Below are 7,705 nucleotides of genomic sequence, written 5' to 3'. Positions count from 1 at the left end.
TGATCTCCCTTATTCTGGAAGCTACTTTGTGTCACTTGGGCATGGGGTGGGGTGGGGTGGGGTGGGGTAGGGAAGAATTGGGAATGGATTAACTGCATGCATTTTGTTTGAATTAAATGATCAGGGCATAGTAGGACTGATTAGGCTGTCACATCGTTTTGTGGGGGGGAACAGCCTGAGATTGTATTGTGATGCAAATAATGCATTAGAAACTCCATTATGTGTAGATTGGGTGTTTGATAGATAACTCCTGAAGCCATAACTTTTAACTGGAGTGGTTTGATTAATTTTTTTAATTCTTATTTTAATGGAGGGGCTGGATTTTAACTTTTTTTACTATTGTTTATAAAATAGATAATTACCTCTCATTTGTTTATAAAGAAATCACTGCAAAAAAAAAAGAGAAAAAAACTGAGAAATGCACACAGCTCAATTTTACACTGGAACTGTTTCTATACAAACCATGAGCCCTTGACTACTAAGAGGAGGAGTTATCCCTTCTTGGACAGGGGATTTTATAAGAATATAAAATATCCTGTATTTGTTTGTCAAAATAGGCATGTGTCTTTCCTTCCCTCTCCCTTAACCTTTCTTGTGTCTTTGATTGTATTATATACATTGCAGAGTTGCATTGTGTATTGGAGTCAATTTGATATGTTCCTTTAGGTCTGTAACAAGTTGTAGCTTCCTTTAATGCTGTGTTTTGAAAATCTCAGGCGCTTTTGTTTGTAGGCATATGTGGGATTTGTGCTTCTGATTGTAAAACTTGCCTTTTTCTGTTATTTTGGTCTGATCATTTCTGAGCCAGAGACCACCACAAATCTCTAGCAAAGGGACACCATTTACTAAAAATCTTCCTCGCATTTCTGATCTAAAGTAAAACGCACCTTGAAATTTATGTTAATCATATATTTTCATAAATAAATGGCATCTATGATTGCTGGAGTTGGACTTGAGAACAACGTATCACGAAGATTTACACTTGGAGCTCAGGTAACGGAAATGTTCATGTGTATAATTTCACTGTCAAATCCACCTCCAATTAAAAAGAGCCATTTGATTTTCATAGATAAGTTGAAGATTTTAAGTGATAGACATGAAATTAATGAGGCTAAAAAGTGTGTACTTCCCTTAAATATATTTGTTTCCAAATATTCCCAAGTGGTAAATAATTTTGCCAAAGCGTGTGTCCTATTTGTACTGCACACTTCTTGACATTTTATTCCTAGATCTACGTGTTAGAGGCAGAGAAACCTGTTTCACATGAAGTCAATTTAAATTGGAGTAGAATTCCCCCAATTATGCCTTATGGTAATTTGCTACAAATATTACATCAGTTGCTTCCTTCTCAGAATAAATCAGTTCTAGTTCTGCATGAAAGGCTATTTATTTAATAGTGCTTGTAATCTGCTCGAATCCCATAAGAAACTGGGGTATGTACAATATCAAAACAAAAAAAAACCCAACCTATAACAATAGCTAAATTCAAATACTTATCGATAACAAAAAATAACTACAGAGAGCAGAAATAAAAAGATAGACGGTCATCCAGATCAAAAGTGCACTGAAATAAAATAGCTTTAACCTGTTTACAGAATTGCACTAGGTGGGGACTGCATGTACTTTTGCGGAGAGAAAATACCCTGAGTTGGAGTATATTGTAAACCTCACAAAGGAACTGAATTTTCACAGACCCTTGATGACTAAACCAGTGAGCAGATTCACTGGTATAATACTGCTTGTATGTGTCCTACCATGTGCCATTTAGGGCTCTACGGCTAATGGCCAGCACTTTGAATTGGGCCCAGAAGCTTACCACCTACCTATGCAGGATCTTTAGGTGTAATTCTGGCTAGATGGGGCTATCTTGCCAATAATCTTACTGCCACATTTTGTATCAGGTACAGCTTCCAGATTGTCTTCAAAGGCAGCTCATAATACACATTGCAGTAGTCAAGTAGTAATCAAAATATGAGTTACTGAAGACAAGGCATCCTGTTCCATGTAGGATTGTAAATAGTACAAAGCCATCCGACCACAGTTTCCACCAGCCATTTAAGAAGGAATTGTGAATCCGCATGGATCACAAATTGACAACCACATCCTTCAGAGGGAGATAATCCAGTCCAGAGTGGTCTACTGACCATTATCAACTCTGTCTTACAGAATTTGATGTGAGCTTACTCCATCCAAACTTCATAGATACTGATTCAAAACTTCTATAGGCTTGTGAAGTATAATTGAACATTGGTGTCCTTAGGGTTCGAAGAAGACATGTTTTCTAGTTCATCTGTGGACAGAGGTGGTTCTGCAGTCCAGTCTAGCACAATGAGGGCAATGGAAATCCATTGTTGTAGTAAGTGTGGGTGTTATTCTCTGATGCTGCCCACAGTTTTTATCAGTTTTCAATGGCGCCTTATCTTCAAAGCTGGTGAAGACTTCATGGCTTGCCAGCATGTTCTGTCATTAGTTGTGGCTTCTAGTTCCCATGGTTAGGTGTCACCCTGGCCTAGGGTTTCTTTCACAGTGTCTTTGTAGAGCTTGCATAGTTGACATTGAGGTCTCTTCCCTGACTCCAGTAGAGCAATTGGCAAGGCATACAGCCGTCATCCATGCTGAGGACATATCCCCCCCATCTCCTCCGATAATCAGGAACTCAGTGCTGGTGGACTCCATATAATCCAGAACCTCCAGATTGGAAACTGTCTTGCCAATGAATGCCAAGGATTGATTGGAGAACTCATATGTGAAATTTCTCCAGTTTGATGTATCTACGATACAGAGTCCAGGACTCACATTTATATAAGAGGGATGGGCTAACCACGGCTCTGTAGACTTTTTGCTTCATGGAGATATGGATGCTGTATTGATTGAGCATTCTAGTACACAGCCTCCCCAGTGCTTGACTATCCATGCTGTTCCTGGAGTCAATTTCTTTCTCCAAAGAACCATCACTCAAGATGACACTTCCAAAGTATTTGAAGCTTACATTTGTCAGCTTAGCTTGAGCCAGCAAATTGCCTGTTCCATCAGTTTCATATAGATTTTAAACAACACGGAGCCCTGAGGGATCCCACACTGAAGCTTCATGGATTCAGGTGCATCTCCCCCAAATCCTTGACAGACCACACTCTCAGGTAGGAGCAGAACTACTGTAAAATGGTGCTTCAAACTCCCTGTAAGAAGGACACCATGGTATTTTTGGTGGCAATGTACACTGCTTAGTTCTGATAAAACCAAGAGGAGCATAGTCCCCTCACCCCATCTGCATCTGAAAGAAGATTATCTATCAGGAAAACCAGTGCCATTTCTGTCCCATAACCAGGTGTGGATCCTGATGAAAAGAGTCCAGATAATTTGCTTCCTCTAGGATCTTCTCTAGCTAATTACCCACTACTCAACACCCTTTCCTAAGAAGGGTAGATTACATATATAGGGCAAACTTTATCAAGCACAGCTGAATCCATTGTTTTCTTCTTCAGTTACCCCCTTCAAAGCAGGCAGCATCAGTTCTCTCAAGCATAAATAACATCTCAGATCCAGCTGATCACACCCTATTTAGCCACCCAAAGGAGTCAGTACAGACATGAATCCAACATAATGGTGGGTGATCAGACTACAGAGGATTCTATCTGCTTCCTTGGATTCCACAAACTCAAAATAATCCAGATGATATCTGGTGGCACCCCAGGCTGCAAAATAGGCTCTGCCTTCCTAGCATCCATCCAGAGAGGACAGGAGCCATTTTATTCATAAAGAAACCCTCAAATTAATCTAGCAGAACTGGACTCTTGAGCATTTATTTATTTTTTGCATTATCATGACAAACTAAAAATGACCAAAGAGTTGTTTCTAAATGGAAAACAGGAACATTTGCTTGATTTCAGACTATAGGCATATTCAAGAAAGGGCCTTCAAATTGCACCATTTTAATAAAGCAGAGTTGGATACTTCTTTAAGATATTTTTTTGATGTGCCTATATCACACTAATGATGTGATAGTTAACTACTGCAGTTGGAATTTTTGACTAAGAGGAGAAAATATCCTGTTTATTGTGATAACAATAGTGTTAATGTTTCTAACCATTCCTTCATAGTTACTTAAAAAAAACACCTAGTAGCAGGTTCCATTGCTAATTAAACCAGTAACTGTCGTGGTACATTGAGCTTTTTTTCATGAAATTTTAGTCCACTGGCCAAATAACCCAGCCATGGGGTTACAAATAGCAGGATAGAATTCCAATGTTGAATTTCATTTGGGGAACATCAGCCAGCTTTATCAGAACAGACATTAAAGAGTCTTGATATGAAATTTCCCAGTAGAAAACTGCACTTGCAATGCCCTTAAATCTTTTCCAAAATTTATATGGTATGACTTACAGTTGGGGGTTACACCGGCTTCAGAATAGATCATTCTTGGTACTGTTGTCTTGTCTCTTCTGTCTTTCTTGTCCCAAAAGTTGATTCCTTCTTGACCTTTATATTTGTTTCAGGTTTTATATGTTTTATTAGAGAAAGACTGTAAAATAGCCACTTAGACACTTTATCTCCTCAGTATGCAAATGTAAATAGATGTAATATAGGAAAGAAATCTTTTGTTTTAATATAAGAATGAGGCTGTCAAATTTTTGGTTGTACATTATTAAAAGTTTGTTTTTATTCACATAAACTCTTATGACTTTTTATGTTTCAGTTTGTTCTGACTTATTGATACTGTAATTTATATACTTGAATTTTAATATTAGCTAAGAATGAAAAGATATACATAAAGATAACTCAAAGATATAACTGAACTACATGAAGCTATGTTTCTAATAATTGTATAAAAGATTACTATAGGGAAAAATTATGTTGTCGATATTATTGTAACTGTGCTATGGGAATAAAGCAAATGTTAGGGCTTGAATTGGATCAACCTCGGAAGGGTGGAAGGCTGAGTCCACCTTGAGCCAATGAGACTTGAATTGCTGAACTGCTGGCAGTCAGCAGAAGTAGCCTGCAGTACTGCATTCTAACCACTGCGCCACCTCAGTAATCCTCAATTTATGACCACAACTGGGATTAAAATTTCCATTGCTAAGCAAGGCGGTTGTAAGTGAGTCAGGTCAGATTTTGCAACTTTTTTGTCACAATTGTTAAACAGATCAGTGCAGTTGTTAAGTGAATTGTGATCATTAAATGAATTGGCTTCCACTATTGACTTTGCATGTTGAAAGCTGGCTGGGAAGGTTGCAAAGGGTGATGCCATGATCATGGGATACAGGAATTGTGACAAGTACATGCTGGTTGCCAAGCACCCAAATTTTAATCATTTGACTATGGGGATGTTATGATGATTTTAAGTATGAGGCCTGATCGTAAGTCACTTTTTTTCAGTGCCGTTGTAACTTCGAACAGTCACTAGATAAACAGTAGTAAGTTCAGGGCTACCTACATACTATAATGGAGTTCTTGCGCTTCAGGATTATTCATCTGTGAAAGAACTTCTAGAGAAGTTCTGATATTGCCCAGTGTACCAGAAATGTGTGAGAGTGAAAAGTTCAAGGTACTTGGCCTTCCTTTTTGTTTTGGTGCAATACATTCATTCTATATAATTGTTTGGTAACAAGCACCACTGATGTCAGTAGAATTTACTTACATGTAAACATGAATAGAATTCCAGTGTCAATGAAGTTCTGCTTAATGGATATCTCACAAGTTTGGGATTTTATTTTCTGAGTTATACTTTAATCTTGTCCTAAAAAAACATCTTCCCAGGACATGATGGTTGTGCCCTGTATAGTTGTGGGATTGGCCAACTAATAATGCCCTCTGGTTTTCCCCTGGAGAGCTAGAAAGATGCTGAACATTTGTCATGGGTTAATCTAATATGCATTATTTTTAAAAAATATTCTTTTGAGAATTTTTGATTTATTCTTTGTCCATTTAAGAGACAAAAAATGGAGAAAGATTGTTAGACATCGATCTACTGAGCTGAAGAAGCTTCTTGGATGAGAAGTGAGCATCTTCAAAGAAAAACAAGAAAGTCCAGTTTCCTCTTGAAAAAGCACCTTTGGAACAACCATGACCTGGATGACTGAGAATCTCCATAGACATATTGATCTACAGATTATGAATCTATGTCAGGTCCAACAATCTAGAAAAGAATTCCCAGCAAGAACATCCTAAAATGTATTTAAAACAGCTCATAAAGGGAATAATAGTCTCAGAATGAGAAAATTATCACAGCTGGGACTTCCGGTTTGCGCTGTGGCGATGCAGCCAAAGAAAAGCGGGGCTCTGTTTCCCATGGCTGATTTCGCCCTCCAGGGGGCCCTAAATGAGCCTAAAGTCACCCCGAGGAGGCAATGAAGAAGGAGGGGACCCTCGTAAATCACAGAAAGATGGCAGTCGATCCGTTTAATCTGAGGAAAGCCCTCCAAACCAGCAGAGGAAAGGCTAGCTGCATTTCTGTGGCTAGCCCAAGCCACCAACAACTGAACAAAGAAAAGCACCTACCAGCATTCTAAACAACGTGCGTGGAACTGGATGAGAATATTAATCCTTTCTTTACTACTTCGATACCTGACTCCCTGGATAAGACAAATTCCCATAAAGCAAGAAATCCCCAAGCGTGAGAAGGAAGGGGACTTTTGCCCACCCTTCCAGAGAAACAAAAGCGGCAGGTCAATCTTTTTGGGGGACAAAAACAAAGAAGAATATAATACCAAAGTGGAAGTATTATAAAGACAGAGTGTTGATAAACTGTGGAATTGAGAAAATTGTTAAGGATTTTTTCTCTGGAAAGAATATTGGGGTGAAATTCAAGAAACTTTAAAGTGGAAATAATTGTTTGCTCTAAGTATTGGAAAATGGACATCTAAGGACATCTAGTGGTGGCATAGAGGTACAGCACTAAGGTTGTTATGGCTAGAGTGGACTTGGCACAATGCCCAGACACAGATAAACAACTAGCTTCTTTGATCTTCAGACAAGCTTTTTAGTTCAACAGAGAACAGCTGGTAATGGAGAAAAATATTTTGGGCTATTCTCTGCTTGGTGGAAGTTATAACTGTTTTGAAATTTGCTGACTATCTTGGATTACAAACATTGACTGAACTTTAACTTTTGACTTTATGCCTCTTGGTTATTTTTTTACCGGGGGAGACCAAGGGATTGATTGTAAGGTGGTTGGACATTGTGAATTACAAGCATTGGTTGACTGATAATTTTTGGATTCCTGGACAGAAGAGTTGTGACAAAATACCCTTTGTTGGTGGTGGGCCTATATTTTGGAACTTATTGGATCACAAAGACTACATACAAAGTGTATAAGAATTACTGTGTTTCCCTGAAATTAAGACACTGTCTTACTTTCTTTTGGGCTCTGAAGTAAGCACAGTGTTTTACTTTCAGGGAGGGCTTACTTTTCGCTGGTACCGGCACCAGTAGGCCGCGACGCACAGGGATGGGGCAGGATCTGTGCATGGAGTGGAGAAGCAACATGGCAGCGCTAGCATGGTGGTAGACCAGTTGCTTCCCTCCCTCTGCCAGACACCTGCCAAAGCTACGCAGGGTAAGGTTGCCATGCCCGCCCCCGCCCAGATGCACTTGCCTCCTCCAAGCGTTTTTTTACTAACTTGCCTTTCAGCTGCATTCGATTTCTCCGTTCGCTTCTCAGCCTTCACCGTGTGTTTGTGGGACTATTGCTAAAAAAAAAAAAAAA

This window comes from Protobothrops mucrosquamatus, unplaced genomic scaffold (assembly GCF_001527695.2).
Source record: "Protobothrops mucrosquamatus isolate PMUCROS unplaced genomic scaffold, P.Mucros_1.0 scaffold_151, whole genome shotgun sequence".
NCBI classification, from domain to species: Eukaryota; Metazoa; Chordata; class Lepidosauria; order Squamata; family Viperidae; genus Protobothrops; species Protobothrops mucrosquamatus.
The sequence above is the reverse complement of the archived record's forward strand: the minus strand, read 5'-3'. Positions refer to the sequence as shown.